Below are 6,000 nucleotides of genomic sequence, written 5' to 3'. Positions count from 1 at the left end.
GCCCTCTTTTAAATCTGGTCCTCTAGTATAGCTCCTGCACCCTGTCCTCCTTTTCATATGGTCACCCTAGTTATAACTTTAAATTATTGTAAGCCATCCCAGTGAATCAGTTGAGTTTGAAAGATGGTGTAAAAATGTTTTGATAAATGAATGAAATAAATTTTAAAAAAACTTGTCTTGGGAGGTGTCATTCATGCATCTACCTATTTTACTCAATATAGGTCAAGCAGTGGTTGCAGCATTAGATTTGGAACCCAGGCTCAAATGTAAATTCAGCCAGCGATTCATCATTCTATGGCTTTGGTTCTAGTCTCTTGGTTCCCTATTTGTCAAATCCAAATAATGGTGATCTACTTTAACAGTATTTTTCGTCCTTATGAGAATGAATAAGAGGAAAAAAGTTGTAGCAAGGTTAGAGTTATACACATAGCAACAATATCCACCTAGCTGAAAGAGGGGAGTTAATGAACGTAATCACCAACTAAAGGATTTTCTGAGATAAGAAAAGAAATGGAAGCAGCAGTAGGAAAACAAGGGAGGATAACAAGTGGAAGACAACATTGAGTGTCATTAGACAAGCATTTTATAGCACACTTGTTACTGGCCACTCATGGATTTTCGTAGTCCTTTTCACGACGCTATCCACCTCCCACATGTCTCCTGCTCCTTCTGCTCATTTTTCCATCGCAAAAAAAGACCTAGAAAATCCATTTTTTTGGCTGTAATGAAACTTGCTGCCATTTCCTGCTGTGTGCAGGAGAAGCAGCACGATAAACCTGCCCACTGAATGGGCCACATGGTCATTGCTTCCTTCCCCTTTCTTCCCTGTGTGAAGAAGGAGGAAGCTGTTTGTGCCTATTGTGGGACAGAAGCAAGAGGCAAAGCAATGGTAGAGAAACACAATCCCCCACCCCATCTGCTGACGCTCATCATCTGAACCCATCATAAAATTCTGTGCATGAGGCAGGACATTGTCTGGAAGTACCTTATACAAACTGCTTTAAGAACTTTTTTTTTGTTGAAAAGCAATATATAAATATTCTAGAGTATATCTTCTCAGAAAAATAGTTCAAACAAATGCTACTGTGACATAAAATACATAAACAATTGTTTCATGAGATGTAACTTAACATCCCTGCTTTTCACATTCTTTATCTGGAAACTCTGGCTATCCACTTGAATGTTTTGTACTCAAGACTGATCAGGGGCTTAGGCCTTCTGGAAGAAAACCTACATGAAACACACTGATGACAATTTTAACCATTCTAGCTACTCACCAGAAAGTGAACCATCATAAGTTGAACTTTATGCTTATGTAAAGAGAAACATCATACACACGTGCACACAGATTTAAGTTGTTTTTGTGTGTGTTTTAAATGGGGGTTGGGGGGAACAATCAGGATGGAGGAGCAGTACTTTAGTGGCATTATGTTCGCAGACAGAGCTTTACCTTGATCAAAAGGTAAGCATCACAATATTCTGAGCTGTAAAGCGAATAAAATTGGTGCTTTGTTCCTTAAACACAGTAGGTCCTCATTTTCTAAGCAAAAAACATCTCAGTGTGTTGCATCTGTTTCAGCTGCAGAGGTCAGAAAATATTCTCAAACTGTGATTAATCTGTGATGCAGTTGAGAGGGGTGGGGGGTGTTTGAGAGCAGATCTCTGATTAGGCCCTGATTGGACTTCCTTCCCTGTGTTCAGTTGCACAGCAGAGCTCAGCACTGTAAATCTCCAATTCATTCCAGGGCTCAACCACTGAGCTAGGAAATCAATGAACTCCAAGAAAAAGAAAATATGGATAGGGAGATGACAAGGGGGTGGGGGGAGAAAGCAAGGAGATCAATTTTCTGCTTTTAGATATTGTGAAATCAATACTACAATGCTAATAAATAATAGTGGCTGATATAGCAGCCTGGCAGCCCTAAGCCGACTGGAGCCCTGGAAGTCCTCCTTTATTCAGACCACAAAGACACATGAACAAGCCAGTTCGCCCTCTCGGGTTACTTCTTTGCCATTCCCTCTGCTAATAATATAGTAAAGTAGGGTTACCATACGGAAAGGACAGGGCTCCTGTATCTTTAACAGTTGCATAGAAAGGGGAATTTCAGCAGGTGTCACTTGTATGCATGCAGCACCTTGTGAAATTTCCTCTTCATCACAACAGTTAAAGCTGCACTAGCTATACTAGAGTGACCAGATACAAAAGAAGGCAGGGCTCCTGCTGCTTTAACTGTTGGAATGAAGAGGGAATTTCACCAAGTGCTGCATGCATACAAATGACACCTGCTGAACTTCCCCGTTCAATACAACTGTTAAAGATACAGGGGCCATGTCCTCTTTTTCATATGGTCACCCTAAGTAAAAAGGGTGCCAGCACAGGAGAAAAACTACTTTGTCACTTTAAATTTAACAGGTGGGACCAGCAACAAAATGCTGCCGTGTGGAGTGCAGTGCTCCTGTTCAGAGTTCCAGACAGCCTTGAATTCTTTCAGGATACTCCATTACATTCTTCCCCTCACCCCTCCACAACAGTCAATCAACGTTACGGCCACATAGTATGCTCAGTTCTAGTTGGACTGTGTGTGTGTGGCAGGGTGCCCCTTACTTTTTTTCTTTTCTTTTCCTTTCGACTTTATTCTTTCTGCAAACATTGGGTTTCTTCCATGTCTACTGATACCTCTCTTTTGTTTCTCAGTAGACCTATTTTGGCTACATAGCTGTCATAACTCAGGCCTTGAGTTTACTATTGGAATATATGATGATAAGAGCTGTCAATCATACTAAATATTCACTATAGTAACAGCTCCCAGCCCAGCCTTATTATCTACCTGTGGTCCAGGTTAGCTGAACGCAGGTAGTTTCCAAGGACATATGAAAACAGCTGAAGACTGTGACATGTAACTGGTGTTTATAGATATAGGACTTCTCTATATTAATGCACACACACCCCACACACTCTTACTGATGGGCACCATACACGTGCTCCCCCTTTCCTTCCCTGCTTTTTTTGGCCACTCCCATTGTGGGGAAATTCCATAGGTTATATTTATGTAGCCAGCAAAGGGCAGACATGTCCTTGCCACACACAATCGCCCGCTCCTCAGTGCGATCGCCGGCTTTGTGAGAGGATTGCTGGCATCCTCTGACGAGATTGCATCCTCTCATAAGATTGCTGGCATCTCAAGCTGACGATCTCACAAGAAGACACCAGTAATGGTGGCAGGGAAGTCAGTGATCACACAGAGGAGTGGGTGATCGTGTGCAGCAAGGACATGTCTGCCCTTTGCTCCTGAGCCCCAGTAAGTCCAGCCCTCACAGGCACTGCATGCTGTGTACAGCCTAGGGCTTTACAGGGACATGGCAGATCCCTTCATAAAATGGCGGATCCAGTCCTAAAATGGCAGAACTGCCACAAAATGGCCTCAGAACCTCAGATTTGAATATCCAAGGTTCGAACCTTGCACAGCCCTACTAATTACCTCATTCAATCTCCCAATAGTTATGGGTTCTGTCTACATGAGATATCTTTGCAATAAAAAAAAGGAAGGGAGATCACTGTAGTTTAGGATGATCCACCCAAAATATTACTTCCTGGGGAATCCACTAACTATAATGCGGTTGTGAATAGACAAGCCATAAACAATACAAAACATTTTTTCCAATTCTGATATTATTAGAACTACACAATTGTGCCTCTGAAAACAGGAACTATTTTATGCAGGTGAACTAGGTCCTGCGCGCATGACAACTGTGTCCATTGCACAAATCCCATAGTTACCCTTGGCTGCATTGTAGAAGAGCACAGAAACTTGCATCGGTAGGGACCAGGTGCAGCATGGACTACAGTAGTTCAATCCACATCTGAGCACATCTGATTCATGTTCAGTTCTGGGGGGCAGGAGAAGGCTATGCAGAAGTGCCTTAGTAATCCCAGTGCTTTATTAATAGTTTAAGCCCCTGTGCAGATGATATGTTACCTCTAGGAAGTTAGAGACACAAAAGAGCAGAATGACACAGTTAGGGGACAATCCTATGCATGTTTAGGCTGGGGCATGCTGGGAGTTGTAGGACTTTTTTCTGCATAGGATTGCACCTTTACACACCTTATGCATGTAACAACAACAAAAAATAGTTGCTTTGTAAGGAAAAATAACTTTCGGAGAAGGTTATTTTAAGTGGAGAGCCAATGGGGGTGAGAGGGTGCTTTACCATTTCCTGTCTGCTCTTTCTCTGCTCAGATTGCACTTGTTTGCTTTTGCCTAGGCATACTTAGACAGAGGCAATATGGAGAGCAAAAGTAGCAGGCAGTGAAAGTGTTAAGCACACTCCTCTCTCCACATCACCATGTATTTTTCCACTCATAAATTACCCCCTCCAAAAATGGGTTTTCCCTAGGAAAAACAGCTGCCTGGCCTTTTCTCTCATGCATATGCATAGTTCTACTCAAAGTCAAGTGTGTGTGAATGTGATGCAAGGCTAGGTAATCACAGTTTCAACCATTTAAACCAATCCAGCAAATTTGCTTACACAGGTAGAAGACCAACATGTGAACTACCCAATTACTAGGAAATGGAGTGTGCTGTAGTCCGGGCATCTAGCAGAAAGTCTCTATTCAGTTTTCTCAGGTTCAAATGTAAAATGGCAAACATTCATAGAGGCTGTCTTAAAACACTGAAAAGCAAAAGTCTCATATCACTTATTTTATTTTTATTTTTATTTATTTAAGGATTTTTATGCCGCCATTCAGCCAAAAAAGGCTCTCACGGCGGCTTACAAAAGTATTTCTTGACAGTCCCTGCCCACAGGCTTACAATCTAAAAGACATGACACAAAAGGAAAGGGGATTGGGAGGGAGGAGGAGGAGGGGGGAAAAGAAAGCAAATTCAGGCACTACAATCTTAGTTGCAAAGTTCAGCAGTTACAGTTGACAGCAGGAGGGAGGGGGCTCTCAGCTGGAGCTGGACCCAGGCATGGTGAAGAGGTGCCTGGCTGCTGCTTCCTCCCTCACTGGTGGCCTTTGCAGAGACATTTGATGGATCAAACATCAACATTTTTAGAACTAACAGGAACTGAGCCAATGAAATATTGCCTGGCACTTCAACATGAACCAATCCACACACATCCTCACCACTGTGTTCAAATCTTTCTGAAAAGGAGTCTACATAGTGTTGGTAGTTGTCTAAATAAAATTCCACCCTGAAAGTACCTCTCAATTCTAGTGTTTTGATACATGGAACTGACAAATTGGTAAGATGGGAGAGCTTTGTTCCCATAGATTTATGGGCAGAAAATATGCCTCCCACACACAAACACATCTGAAAGATGTACCACAACACCAACGTTTGAATGCATTTTGTTAGGGTGACCATATGAAAAGGAGGACAGGGTTCCTGTATCTTTAACAGTTGCCTAGAAAAGGGAATTTCAGCAGGTGTCATTTGTATATATGGAAAACCTGGTGAAATTCCCTCTTCATCACAACAGTTAAAGGTGCAGGAGCTATACTAGAGTGATTTAAAAGAGGGCAGTGCACCTGCAGCTTTAACTGTTGTGATGAAGAGGGAATTTCACCAGGTTCCCCATAAATACAAATGACACCTGCAGAAATTTCCTTTTCAATACAACTGTTAAAGGTACAGGAGCACTGTCCTTTTCATATGGTCACCCTAATTTTGTACAAACAAGATCCAGTAATGTGATTTGTGAATATCAGTCTGGGATGGTTTTAAAGTAAAGTAGTTACCTTCCATTCCTACAACAATTTCTCCTGGTTTTGTAAGGAACTACTTTCATCCCAGTCTAAATGCAGAAACTACATTAGGCCTCCAAACACATGCTTAACACAAATGCAGGCATGGTACCTGAATAATATGGTAGAATATGGAATATTGCAATTAACGTATAGAAGATGAAGGAATAGATTACAAATAAATACATTTATTGAAAATTGACTTTATTTGCAATGTTCTGGAGTAGGAAATATCAGGACAATATTCAAAC

The sequence above is a fragment of the Elgaria multicarinata genome, chromosome 3 (genome assembly GCF_023053635.1).
Source record: "Elgaria multicarinata webbii isolate HBS135686 ecotype San Diego chromosome 3, rElgMul1.1.pri, whole genome shotgun sequence".
Taxonomy (NCBI): domain Eukaryota; kingdom Metazoa; phylum Chordata; class Lepidosauria; order Squamata; family Anguidae; genus Elgaria; species Elgaria multicarinata.
Note: the sequence above shows the minus strand (reverse complement) of the source record.